This window comes from Trichomycterus rosablanca, chromosome 18 (genome assembly GCF_030014385.1).
Source record: "Trichomycterus rosablanca isolate fTriRos1 chromosome 18, fTriRos1.hap1, whole genome shotgun sequence".
NCBI classification, from domain to species: Eukaryota; Metazoa; Chordata; class Actinopteri; order Siluriformes; family Trichomycteridae; genus Trichomycterus; species Trichomycterus rosablanca.
The window spans coordinates 14189610-14203866 of NC_086005.1; the positions used below are offsets into that span (position 1 = coordinate 14189610).

At 36.4% G+C, this 14257-nt stretch overlaps 1 protein-coding gene across 3 annotated transcripts in view; it reads left to right on the forward strand.

Annotated features, from left to right (window-relative positions):
• Positions 1–7422: 7422 nt before the first annotated feature.
• bmpr1bb (bone morphogenetic protein receptor, type IBb) overlaps positions 7423–14257 on the forward strand; it is a 151434-nt gene continuing 144599 nt past the window's right edge. For 2 of the 3 annotated variants that reach the window (XM_063013958.1, XM_063013960.1), the window contains exons 1-2: positions 7654–7702; positions 8862–8951. The gene's annotated coding sequence lies outside the window, so the exon portion shown is untranslated. Of the gene's footprint in view, positions 7544–7653; positions 7703–8861; positions 8952–14257 lie in introns of those variants that run through there. The other variant, XM_063013959.1, reaches the window with a different exon arrangement.

Genomic DNA, 14257 nt, shown 5'->3' on the forward strand with positions numbered 1-14257 from the left:
TGTTTTTGTTTTTCTGATACACGCATGATGATACTCATGAGTTTGTTCTACTCATAATGTGTGTTGTAAGTGTTGCTTATGTGTTAAATTCTATAGTTTCTTTTGTGGGAGAAGAAAGCTCTGTGAAATAAAGTATTTTAGAGAAATACAATCTTTTTAAGGCAGTAATATATCATTTTAGATGTAACTAAATATATACTGCCACAGACTTTTATAAGAGCCGTCTACTTTTTATTTTAAATGGACTGTTGAGCTTTCTTGTCTTTGCCTTTATTACAAAATAGATTATTAATAATGCAAGAAATTGTATGTAGTAAAGGGTAATAAGTCAGGTTTTTGATTTGAACAAAAATCTAAATCTAAAACCTTAAAGAAGCAAAATAATTTGGACATGTTACATAACCTACAAAAGCAAAAACAACGACAACAATAATAATATTTTAATAAACTCTATTTTTCTGTAATGCCATGACAGTGCTTTCAAAGATGTTTATTACCCACAGCCGCTCAGGTGGTGCAGCGGTAAAAACACGCTGCAACCAGAGCTGGGATCTCGAATACATCGTATCGAATCTCAGCTCTGCCTTGCCGGCTGAGGCTGAGCGGCCACATGAACAACGATTGGCCTGTTGTTCAGATGGGTGGGACTAAGCCGCATAGGGTCTCTCTCTGTCAGACTGGTGCAATTACGACCTCTGCTGGCTGATTAGAGGCGCCTACACAGAGATGAGGAAAGAGGGTGTGTCTCTCTGTACACAACACTCATCAGTGTGTGGGTGATAAGATGCATACGGCTTGCTGCCCACCTGTCGGCGGGGGCGTGGGTTAGCTTCAATCTCCTTGGTCAGAGCAGCGATCGGCATAGGCGGAGAGGAAGCATGATGCAATTGGGCAGTTGGACGCGCTAAAGGGGGAGAAAAAGGGGAGAAAATGCATAAAATAAAATAAAAAAAGATTATTACCCCTACCCAGGGGTGCAAACTTCTTCTTATCAAGGGCTGATTTCACATAAACACCTACACCAGAGGGCCACAAATTTTATTTTTACAGACCTGTCCACATGAATTTGTAATACAGTTACGTAAAATCAGGTACTTACAAGAAACGTCTTGGTCAATGGGAGATATCGCAGCGTCTGTCTGACACCGACTGATTCATGTGGTGGTAGCAAGTCTTTTATAGTGCTTCAATCTTTTGCTTTCTGTCCTTACCTCAGAGATCGCCGAGTTTTGGGGGTTTTGTTTTGTAATGCCACTGCCATGCATTCCAAGCACACCAGACATGAGAAAACGCCATGGCCCGTTTCATAAAAAAATACTTGTGTCCATTCAGGGTTAAATTTCCTATGCTCAAGATCCACTTTTCTTTTTTTACTCGTACTTGGTTTGGACAAAGACATGGTACCGCTGAAGTAACATGTATTTACTTAATTTAGCAGTCACTTTTCAGTCATAATTTCAGTCGCAATTTCATGGAATTACCCGGTGAATTTAAAGTGACTGCATCATTTATTTAAAAATGCATCAGCACTTCATTTGGCGGGCCGGATTGAGAGTTTTGTATGTTGTGCACCCCTGCCCTAACCCAATGGTTTTTAACATTACAGTCACCTGCCTTCTAAAAGGTGAGATTTTAACTTTAACTTAGTGATAAGAGTGTTATGGAGTTGTAGGCCCATGAGTCTAATAAAGAATGGTTAAAAGTGGTCATTTTTAAATATTCCATCATTTTGTCATCATTATCTTTTAATTTAAATTGCACTGGCAGGTTTGTGAAGTGCAACCAAGCAATACATGTGCAGCAGTATGTCTTCACTTGCACAGGTTATGAATGCATTTTAAAATAGCATCATTTTTTTTACCGTTAAAAGGCTTCGACCTTCAATTTTACTGAATGCACACAGGCTTATAGATTCAGTAAAGGGAAAAGTTGAAATGCGCAGTACGAGACAATATGAAAAAAGCTTAGGGATATAAATACTTTAATGTGTAAGCAATATGGTCAGCATAAGGACTTGGCACTCTGCGCTCTGCTCGGCTGTAAAACAGAACTGTATTTATCCAGATATATTTATTGACGTATTTAGGGTTTCTAGGGGCTTCACACATATTTCAGTGTCAAGGTGGAAAATTGGTTTAAAGACATATTTTATGGTCAATGTTATGTTTTTCTTTGAATGTTTCAGTCTTTTTTGGGGTATAATACAGGGCATTTTAGGCCATATTCTGAATTAGAATCTGATTTTTTGAAACCCATAGTGTTTTTGAAATTAGCTGTGTTCCGTCTCACTAAATATAATTCTTTTGCTACAGTGCACCTATAAATCTCTAGACTAAACATTTCACTTTATTTAGGTAAGGTTTCTGATGGGTGCCTTGGTATTTTAAGGTTCTATGTTTTCATTTTTTCCATCTGTTAAATGCATAAATGTGTCACTTTCTAAATAAAAACTGGGCCAAATAAACACTGTTCTTTAGATGCTCTGTGTCAATGTGTAATTAATATGAAAATACTTAGATTGTGTTTCCACTAAATTTGTTTGAGATATTTTTTGAGTTTATTAATGCTGATTAAACGTAACATTGTAATAAAGCTTTGAATATCCCATAAAGCCTGTTATATTGGGATTTAGGTGGCACTGGTAGTGTGAGTGCTGTACAGAATTTAACCTTGTTTCTAGTCATTTTCTGTACAAGGGTTGTCATGTTCTCTCCATGTCCACATGTGTTTCCTCTGGTCACTTTGGTTTTCTCCTACAAACTGAAAAATACATTGGTGTATGTGTTTTTCAGAGATGATTTTATATTTTAGTACCAATACTCAGCTTACACTTAAAACATTTGAGCTTGCATTTTAGCAGACTTTTAGTGTGAATCTGCATTCTGAATCATTTGCGGCAATCTGCAGCGATCACATGAGCCATGTGAACATGGGCCAACACCTCACACGTTTCCAACACCTTGTGGAATCCATGCCATAAATATGAGGCTGTTCTGAGAACAAAGAGGGTTCTACACAGTATTGGTATAGTGTTCCTAATAAAGTGACCAGTTTGTGTGATTATATACTGTTTAGTATATGAATAATTAGAATATACTCATGATTATTAAGAAATCTGTCTTGTAATCAAGTCTGTTTTCTGAAGGGGTTCTCTGGCTGCAAAAAACAGTAAGAAAAATGAAAGACAGACAAGAATTAGTGTTGTGTGTGCATATTGTACATCTATTAAAATGATTTAATTCAATGTACAGCATATTAGTTATATTTGGCATTGTCAGTTCTGTAACCTATATGTTCGTGATTGGTATTGTCAACTCTGTAAGCTACAGATGGGTAATAAAATTAATGGTAGCAGGGTTTAAGTTTACAGCAGTAATTATTTATTATGTAGTTCTCATATTAACATTAATGTGACTATTTTTAACTGTTCATTTACATACTATTGTATTTGCCAGTCTAGCACACATATCCTTGCCACATCTTTACCACAGTAAGCCTCAGCACGTATTGAAGACACAGCTACCTGGTGTTGTTTTGAACCTAAACCGGATTGATAAATTTCCCTTTGGCCTTTCTCACCCTCATACATAACCAATGTAGTGCCTGACCAGGCTGTTTGCACCAAAGACGTTTTAATTTAAAAATTGAGTCTTAGCAGTGGTGGGCTAACATACCGACTGCTGCGCCAGTTGAGCACTTTTTTTTATTTAAATGATCTAGATAAATTAAATATCAAACTCAATGGCGAAGTATGTGCTATCCAATCTCCTTTAGTACAACAAGATAAAATTGTTCATTCAGGGGAACCATTGTGTATAAATCATGCCATTAAAAAGGAATAATATAAAGATGTTTTTGCAAATTCTCTTCCACTGAACATACAATGGCTCAGCTTGTCTAGGTATATAGGCTATATTAATTGCTACAGTGGAAGAAAGACTTTCATGAAAAGGTGAATCATTTCCAAAGTGAATAACTAAGCTGGTATGTTCAGTTAAATGGTACTGTCCAATTACACCTAACTGCTTATGTTTCAGTTAGGTCAGACTTCTCTGAAAATTTAAAATGCCACATTCCAAACATACACTTAAAAGATATCAATAATAAACAAGCCAGTTTCACCAGTACTGAAAGTATTTACCATCACTTACTGGCTAAGCTATTGCAGAGATGGTTTTATATTATAAGCATTTTGGTTAAAGATAAACAAGTTACAGCAGTAAATCAGTAAATTGAAAATACAATATTTGATAACTAATAAATAAAAATTAATAAGACGAGAGTAAATTTTAATCTATTAAATAGATTGTAATACTTTGTAATAATTTAAATTTATATATATATATATATATATATATATATATATATATATATATATATATATATATATAATAGATTCTACAGGGTATATATGTATAAACATGTTTTTTTAAAATTTTTTACATTTAAAAGTTGTATATATAAAACCTTTACAATAAAGTGCTACATATATATATATATATATATATATATATTTACACACACACACACATATACAGTGCCTTGCAAAAGTATTCAGCCCCCTTGAACTTTTCAACCTTTTGCCACATTTCAGGCTTCAAACATAACGATATGAAATTGTAATTTTTTGTAAAGAATCAACAACAAGCGGGACACAATCGTGAAGTGGAACGAAATTTATTGGATATTTTAAACTTTTTTTAGAAATAAAAACCTGAAAAGTGGGGCGTGCAATATTATTCAGCCCCCTTGCGTTAATACTTTGTAGCGCCACCTTTTGCTGCGATTACAGCTGCAAGTCGCTTGGGGTATGTCTCTATCAGTTTTGCACATCGAGATACTGAAATTTTTGCCCATTCTTCCTTGCAAAAGAGTTCGAGCTCAGTGAGGTTGGATGGAGAGCATTTGTGAACAGCAGTTTTCAGCTCTTTCCACAGATTCTCGATGGGATTCAGGTCTGGACTTTGACTTGGCCATTTTAACACCTGGATAAGTTTATTTGTGAACCATTCCATTGTAGATTTTGCTTTATGTTTTGGATCATTGTCTTGTTGGAAGGTAAATCTCCGTCCCAGTCTCAGGTCTTTTGCAGACTGCAACAGGTTTTCTTCCAGAATGGTCCTGTATTTGGCTCCATCCATCTTCCCATCAATTTTAACCATCTTCCCTGTCCCTGCTGAAGAAAAGCAGGCCCAAACCATGATGCTGCCACCACCATGTTTGACAGTGGGGATGGTGTGTTCAGGGTGATGAGCTGTGTTGCTTTTATGCCAAACATAACGTTTTGCGTTGTGGCCAAAAAGTTCGATTTTGGTTTCATCTGACCAGAGCACCTTCTTCCACATGCTTGGTGTGTCTCCCAGGTGACTTTTTATAGATATCTTTGAGAAATGGCTTTCTTCTTGCCACTCTTCCATAAAGGCCAGATTTGTGCAGTGTACGACTGATTGTGTCCTATGGACAGATTCTCCCACCTCAGCTGTAGATCTCTGCAGTTCATTCAGAGTGATCATGGGCCTCTTGGCTGCATCTCTGATCAGTCTTCTCCTTGTTTGAGCTGAAAGTTTAGAGGGACGGCCGGGTCTTGGTAGATTTGCAGTGGTCTGATACTCCCTTCATTTCAATATGATCGCTTGCACAGTGCTCCTTGAGATGTTTAAAGCTTGGGAAATCTTTTTGTATCCAAATTCGACTTTAAACTTCTCCACAACAGTATCTCGGACCTGCCTGGTGTGTTCCTTGGTCTTCATGATGCTCTCTGCGCTTTAAACAGAACTCTGAGACTATCACAGAGCAGGTGCATTTATACGGAGACTTGATTACACACAGGTGGATTCTATTTATCACCATCAGTCATTTAGGTCAACATTGGATCATTCAGAGATCCTCACTGAACTTCTGGAGTGAGTTTGCTGCACTGAAAGTAAAGGGGCTGAATAATATTGCACGCCCCACTTTTCAGGTTTTTATTTCTAAAAAAAGTTTAAAATATCCAATAAATTTCATTCCACTTCACAATTGTGTCGCACTTGTTATTGATTCTTCACAAAAAATTACAATTTCATATCTTTATGTTTAAAGCCTGAAATGTGGCAAAAGGTTGAAAAGTTCAAGGGGGCTGAATACTTTTGCAAGGCACTGTATATATATATATATTTATATATATATATATATATACATACATATATATGTGTAAATATATATATATACACACACATACATATATACACACACATAAATATATGTATATATATATATATATATATATATATATGTATATGTGTGTGTGTGTATATATATATATATATATATATATATATATACAGTATATATATATATATATATATGTATGTGTGTGTATATATGTATGTTTTAGTTTTTTGGATTTTTTTAATTTCATATTATCTTAGTTAGGGTTGCAGCAGATCCAGTTCCATTATTAAACACTCCTCAAGCAAGAATTCACTGGACAGGGCGCCAGCCATAACAGATCACTCCACCACCTGAGCACTTATTATTAAGTTTTTTTCTACTTTATATTCTGTTTTTTTAAGCTCATTTTTAATTTAAATAAAATGTCATTTCAATGTAATTACAATGTAATTTAATTCAGCAAATATTAAAATCAGGTAAGGCTTTTATCTGTTTTTCAATGTGTGGGGTAGAATGTTGACTCTAGTGGTTAAAAAGTGAACTTCAGCAGCAAATTGTGTTATCCACAGTGGGTAGCACTGTCGCCTCACAGCAAGATTTCCAGGTGGGATGGTCTAGGTCAGGGTTTTTCAAAAAAAAATGGGTAGCAGAGAAAAATAGTATTTTAACAGGCGCATAGAAAACAAATGAACTTGTACACAAATGCCCCCTTGTGAAGGCTTTACATAACACCTTGTAAACCACAGTGGGACCAGATTGCCACAATTTTTATTAATTATGTATATTTCGTTTTGTGTTTTGTTTTGATGATTTTGATGTTTTGATGTGCTGACTGGGTCGCGGTAAAAATCATGGACAAAATGAGGGTCGATTGATAAAACGTTGGTCTAGGTCCTGTGTCTGCTTGGGTTTCCTCCCACAGTCCAAAGACATGCAAGTGAAGTGAATTGGAGATACATTGTCCCTAACTGTGTTTTAAACTTGTGAACTGATGAATCTTGTGTAACCTGTCCTGTCGTGAATGTAACCAACGTGTAAAACGTTAACATCCTAATTAATTAAAAAGGATTAAATTAAATTTGCTGGGTTCTTGTTTTTGAGAGTTTATAATACATTAAACTTGATCCAGTTTTTACAACAATTAAGTTTTAATTGTGCTCTCCTCATATTTCTACATTATTTTTTAAATGTAGAAATGTATTTATGAACTGTGGAGCTGTTGCCTGAGGGTAAGAGATAGAAAGTGAGTTTTGAGCCTGTTACCCTGAACAGTGGTTGTACTTCTCCTGAGCGTCGATGGAAGGAGCCCTACACGCTCACTGCACTACAGTCCTGTTACTGAGACTAAACTCAGACTTCTTGAGTTTGGAGGAGCTGCTTTAAGACTGAAGTGAGTCCGGTACTTTAATCACTGCTGTAACGGTGAGAATAGAACGTGTAAATCTGGAGTAATACTGTGTGTAATGAAGGTAAAGTTTTGTACTGTGGTGTAATGTGGAATCAGCGCTGAGTACTGAGGAGAAAAACCGTTGAAGCGGCGCGTGCTGAGGTGAGTACCAGTTCATTTAAATGTGACAGGCGCGCGCAGCGTAGCTCGAGACTTGAACGGGACCACTCGGAAAGAAGCTTGTTTTCTCTTCGACTTTTCTCTTTATTTTGATTATTTTATATTGTTTTTCTTATATTTAATCTTGAGAGGTGAACTGTTTTGTCAAAATTTACTTAAATAAGAAGTTAAACTTCGGAAAGAAGTGTGAAAATGAATTAAATATAGGTTCTTCTAGAAGGGTCTGTGAGGTAACTTAACGTTAACATAAACTAACACCACACGTCGTACTTTCTTATTACTTTCTTATTTTGGTATTATAAATGTACGTGTTTAGTTGAAATGTATTATATAATTCATATATTTTGTCAGAAATTGTAAATATTTTGTTCCTCGATAGACAGCCGTACTATAAATAGACAGGATACGTACGCTAGGTATAGAGGTGAGCGATATGTCCAAAAACATCATATCACAATATACAATATCTGTCCAAACCGATTCTACTCAGATGTTCTAAGTGTCATCAAAACAGAGGTGTTATTAAATAAATACATCGCCAGTGTGACTGTTATCATGTTAGGTTATTTGTTTTAGTATTTTTAAAGTGGCTCAATATTGCTTTTAAATAGTACAATAATGTTTATCACCCAGGAGATGTGAAGTTGTGTAACCACTTAAATAACAGTAAGATTTGTTGTTGTTTTTTTTTTTTTTGTATAAGAAAAGGCTGTGAAAATGTCAGTGCTTTAAAATGTAATTGCTTTTCATTACACTCACAAGGGAAAAAAAGAAAAAAAATATGAACAAAATAAACTAATTACTTCATTGTGTCTGTATCTGGCATCTGGCAGTGGATGAACTGGACTATATTTCATGTACTGTCTTTTAACTGATAAATCAAGCTTTAAAATATGCTCTGATTTCTTATTAACTCTTAGAATTATTAGCAGTACTTGTAGTTGTCCTAAAATGCTTATGTTATATGTTATAATATCAATATTACTGTGTATTACATTGTCCAAAATCTATACTATATAACCAACATTATATAATTTATATGCCTGTTTTTACAGCCCCTAATTATTATCCACCTCTGTCTGCTTTCCTAATACGAGATGAGTTCACCTTGACTAAAGGGTTATTGTGCTTGCTCCTTTAGATGCCCTGCAGCTTGCTGCCCTAGCCAAGTCTTCCATAACTCAATCAGGCTTTTGGCTTCATCCTTAGATGTGGCATTGTGTAAACTAAGGTACGCACCTCCTTTTTGATTGAGAAGATAAATTATGCAGTTAATAACAGCAAAATATACTCATCAAGCACTTTAATAGGCACATATAACTGCTACATTCATTAACTGTATAGGCTGCACCTACCATAAAGATAGATTTGATGGGTATACTCTGTACACTCTGTAACATCTTTATACCCCATTTATGAATTGAAATGAACCCCCACTGACCAGAAGATGTTTAGGTGGTGGATTCGTGGCATTGTGTGTTTTGTTTTGTTATGTGTGTACAAGGTGCAAAAGCGTGTTTGGGATTTTTTAGATAATGTTTAAATGTACTGGCTTTTATATTAGCAACACACACCCTATTAACATTTGTGTTATGTGTTCAGTTAAAAACTAGAGCTCTTTACTTTTTTTTCACACACGACGTGTGTTAATCTTCCTTTTGTCTTTTATCATTTGACACTTTCTGCTCAATGGATGCTGTCAGCTTTATAATTTTTGTTTGGAGCAAGATTCTGCCCCCGGCATTGACACCGAGCTTAAAATTTAATTGATAAAATGATCAATGAATGTATGAACTAGATGAGTGTACCTAATAAAGTGCTCTGTGAGTATATGATAATCAAGTAATTGTTGAGTAATTGTTGAAGAAATGTTTGACTATTACAGTTTGCACAGTTCATTCATCTCACTTAAACTCACTCATATTTTACCCTCTTATTTCTAAGTTTCTAATGAAGTTAATCTGCTGTTTCTACACTAGACTTCTACACTTGCTCCTTACTTGTTAAAACAAGGCACAGTTTTATTAAGGTATTTCATTTGTTAGAAATATACAGATCAATCTGCTCTCTTGGCTCTTTATGTCTTAGTATGTACCTTAAATATTTTTGTAATGCACTAGTTGGTTTACAAGGTAAGATATGTGTATAAAAGATGTAACCCTAATTTTGTGTATCACTTAATTGACAACCATTAACATAGCATTAATGGTCAAGGCAATGCTGATTTTTATTATTGCTACTCCTGAATTCTTCTGGTTTCCCCGAAAGCCTGATGTTTATGTTTTATTTTCCCCCTGTTTTAACTCTTTGCACCTTTCTTTGGTGTTTCTCTTAAGTGCTTTTTTTTCTTAGCGTTCCCGTACTTTTCCTATTGTTGCATTTCTTGTTGTGATTCCGTATTTGCTCTCTTTACTCTTGTTGTCTGTCTCGGCTGCCTCTGTTTTTCCTCCTTAGTACCTTTCCTTACTGCCTCTTTTCTCTACCTTTTCTTACTGCCTTTCCTTGTTGGTTAGTTAAGTTCAGGGAATGCGAAAGCAGTTCAGCCAGCTGTTCTTGCTCCCTCTGGACCGTCTGCTGTTCACTTTTGAACAAGATCCATTCTGTCCATCCCAGTTCAGCACAAACAAACGGACAAGGTTCAGACCTTCTCAATCTCCCTCTTAGTGCGGTAACCAAAACCAGCTGCATGTAAGCACACGGTATGACCACATATTTAGATGAGAGTGCGTTTCAGGGATGTTTTATGTGCTATGTAACTACTTTTGCACTATACATCTAATATATTCCGGATTGTGTTATAAACAAAGGTTATTTTGAAGTAATTCTGGGTGATTGGACTGGTACACTTTTGAAGATGTGATAAAGCTCTTGAGATTCAAAGGGTTTTTAGGATTTCCTTGCCCTTATTGCTATAAGATAGATGTGACCTTTAATTAAATCCTGCTGCTACTGAATCATTTTGATCTTTGGCTGTACTTTTGTTTTAGAGCCCTAGTCATGAAGTTTATCATACTACAAAGTTGTTTTTGTGTATTATGCAGTCATACAAGTCATGTTTAATTGTTATAATAGTAGTAGTGATTGAGGGTGACTTAATTTTGATGCCAAGTATTTATCAGTTTTATCTTTGAGAATTGTCCTATTTGAAAAGGATTCCTTATTTAGGGCAATGTCTAGGGCTGTATCTCCTTCACAGCCATAACAAATCATTTGGCAGCATCTAATTGGAGTGGCTGATGATAAATACCCACTAATAATAGAGATGTATCTACCACCATGACAATGTTGCTTATTTTATATCAGATACCCGGAGAGCTGCTTTATGTAATTTCCATGTGAGAAAGATAAGAACGCACAGCAAAGGAAAAATATAAATCCATACTGCCCTTCATGATTAGAGTTTGTAATAAAAAGCTGCACTTGACCTGTCATGGAATATTGACCTAACCTAAACATGCTGGGGAAAAGAATTTGCTACCACTTTGTGAGTACTGTACGTGACATATGCAATGTTAGTAATATAGTCTTTAAAACACAGAAAAGCAAAGCAGACAGGATAGAATTTTTAAGTGCAATCTCATAACAAATGAATTTGCTATTTAACAGTGTAAGCAATAATCACATTTTAAGTTGAATCCTAGCTGCAATGCATAAAATTTTATTTTATTCTATCTATCTATCTATCTATCTATCTATCTATCTATCTATCTATCTATCTATCTATCTATCTATCTATCTATCTATCTATCTATCTATCTATCTATCTATCTATCTATCTATCTATCTATCTATCTATCTATCTATCCACTGTTTATTAGAATGGACACCCGTGAGGATGTAAGGGATCAGCACTTCCAGTGCAGCATTTCTGCAGGGCGTCGTTATACTGGCCGCTAATGAGAGCGTTCATTGTGGGTCAGAGCGCGTGTCTTGGGTGGCGTTCTCGCGGTGTGAGAAATGTGTCTCAGCACTTTTCCAGTAGATCTGTGTGGTCTGGCTAAAATTTGTGTTTGATTTAAGCCCCATTGGATGGTTTTCAAAGATGCTGTTTTACTGCTTATAATTAATTATAGCAAAAAACACGATGACACTGTGCCACGATCTGTTTTACAGTTTATTATAGACCATGCTGGACCATGCAAGGATTTCTAATAGCAACAAACTGGAGTTCAAAGAGTGTTTTGTATTTATATACTATGTGGTTGAGTCATACTGTATTAGATTAGCATTACTTTGGTTTTACTACTGCTACAAGTTTTTTGTGGTTCTCTTATGAAGATAAACCACATCAACTATTGTTTTTGGTGATGCTTGACATCAAGGGAGTGTTACATTGTCAAAAATACAGCAGTTTTAAGGTATCACGGTATCAAACAATCATTTTAAATGACACAAATAGGTGGTAGAAAATGAAAGACAAACTATAAGGTCAACAGCACACATGACTCCCTTTTCAAATCATAACAGTCTGAAATCTCCACTTACCTCTACACTAAATGGTTAGTAAGGATGTGTAAATAGTTGTGGAAGGAGCTTAAGTTTAACTGCTTGGCTTAGTGTGTGAAAGCAGATACAGCAAACTCAATGGCAAACTACTGTACTGAATAGCATTCCAAATGAGTACTTAGTACAGTGCCCTGTGATGGACTGACAACCTGTCCAGGGTGTTTCCTGCTTTTCACCTGGTGAATTGTACCCATTGTGACCTTTAATAGGACGGATTGGTGTTAAAACAGACAGTGAATGAATGACGCACACTGCTCTCGGGTATACGTCTGGGCAGGCGTATTGCATCCTCAACAGGCTAATTGTCACTCGTAAGATAGAACTGGAAATTTAAATTTTGAATAAAATATCTCCTTTCTAATATCGCTCGTACAATACATCTGGTCACTAGCTGTAAGGCTTTTGTGTGAGTAGAAATATCGTAAGCAAGGCCTAACCTTACTTCAAATCTTATATTGTAGCTTTTATTAGCATGTTTTTTATCTTAAATCTCCTGAAAGCAATCTGTCATCATTCTCGCTTGCTTCAACACAACACTTGCTAATGTTTAATGTAGGTATTGTAGGTCCTTAACAGAGTTCCTTTTGTTTGTGCTCAAAAGTAAAAAGATCTGCCCTGCCTTGTCCCTTGACTCCTGAAATCTGCATACCCCAAGGGTTGCTGGGTCAGTTTAACAAGCTTCTGATGTTGCTGGGGCATGGGAGCTGTTTGAAATTCCTCAACTGAAGTAGAAGCCTGAGCCCTGAGCATCCTGCCTGAAAGCTGCAGAGGTCAGAGTGTAAAAAGGGAATAACAAGGAGGTGGAGACTGCCTTCATAGTGCCATCTTGGCTCCAGCTGCAGGCATACCTGAAATAAAGAGCCGGGTATTTATCTATGAGTCTAACTACTCAATCTTCCCAATGGGTTTTTAGCTCTTCCAGCTACAAAAACAGTGGCTCAGTCTGAGCCATTCTGTCTCTCTGTCTCTCTCTTTCTCGAACTGTCTCACTTATACGGGCTGTTTGTAGGGAACCCTTTAAATGCAAACAGCCTGTGGAAAGACTCTGCTTTTGCTTTAAGGTCAACAGCTGCAGCCTTGTACCTCCTCTGCTCCTAGGCTTTCGGGGCCTTTCTGGGGGGTTTGTGCTTGTGTGTGAATGTATGTGTGTATGTTTGTGTCTGCTGGGGGGAGGTCTGAGCTTAGCTGTATTAGCTGACCCTTCACCTTCAGCTTCCGTTCTTGTAATTGCAGGAAACCAGCCTGCCCAATGAGAGAAAATGCTGAGAGAAAATCATATTAATGAGCACAGAGATGCCAATGTTGCTAAAGCACACCAGCGGCCATGTTGTCTGGACTTGGAAAAAAACCCTGAATAGATATACCTGTTTCGGTACAGGGACTGTTGCATGGCTTGTTTTAGCCACATAACTCTTAGAGCAGAAACAATACATTTGGGTGATAAATACTTCACTAGGCAATAAACAGATATTATAGTTTATATTTGAATATAAAAAAGGGGAATCACAAAGGGGACTTGTGTGATTATGTAACAATTTTGGATACATTTCGATGCAGCTGAAATCTATATACAAAAGACGTATAGTGTTTACTGTTTTCCAAAAGCTTAAAACAAGATGTTACTGTAAGTCTCCCTAGGATGCAAATATACTTTCCTTTATAATACATATGTATATACAGTGCTAAAGTTTTATAGAAACCATCAAAAGTTGTTGAGTGAAGCCCATAAAGTGTTGGTCCAGGTGGGTCGAGGCTACTCGGTGATGGGTCGAGGGAACTTTGTCCTGGCTGGGTCATTTTAAAGGCAACCACTGATCAATCTCAATAAAAGAACTTTGGTTGGTTTTAATAGACCCCAGAAGCCCAGGAGGCATTTGAAGAGCTTAAGAAGCACCTAGTGTCAGCCCTAGTGCATAGACTGCCAGAGCTCACAACCTATTTTATTGTCAAGGTGGATGCCTTCGACATCTGGGTAGGGGCAATTCTGTTCAGGGCCTGAACCACGGACATCTAAACAAACCTAATACATGA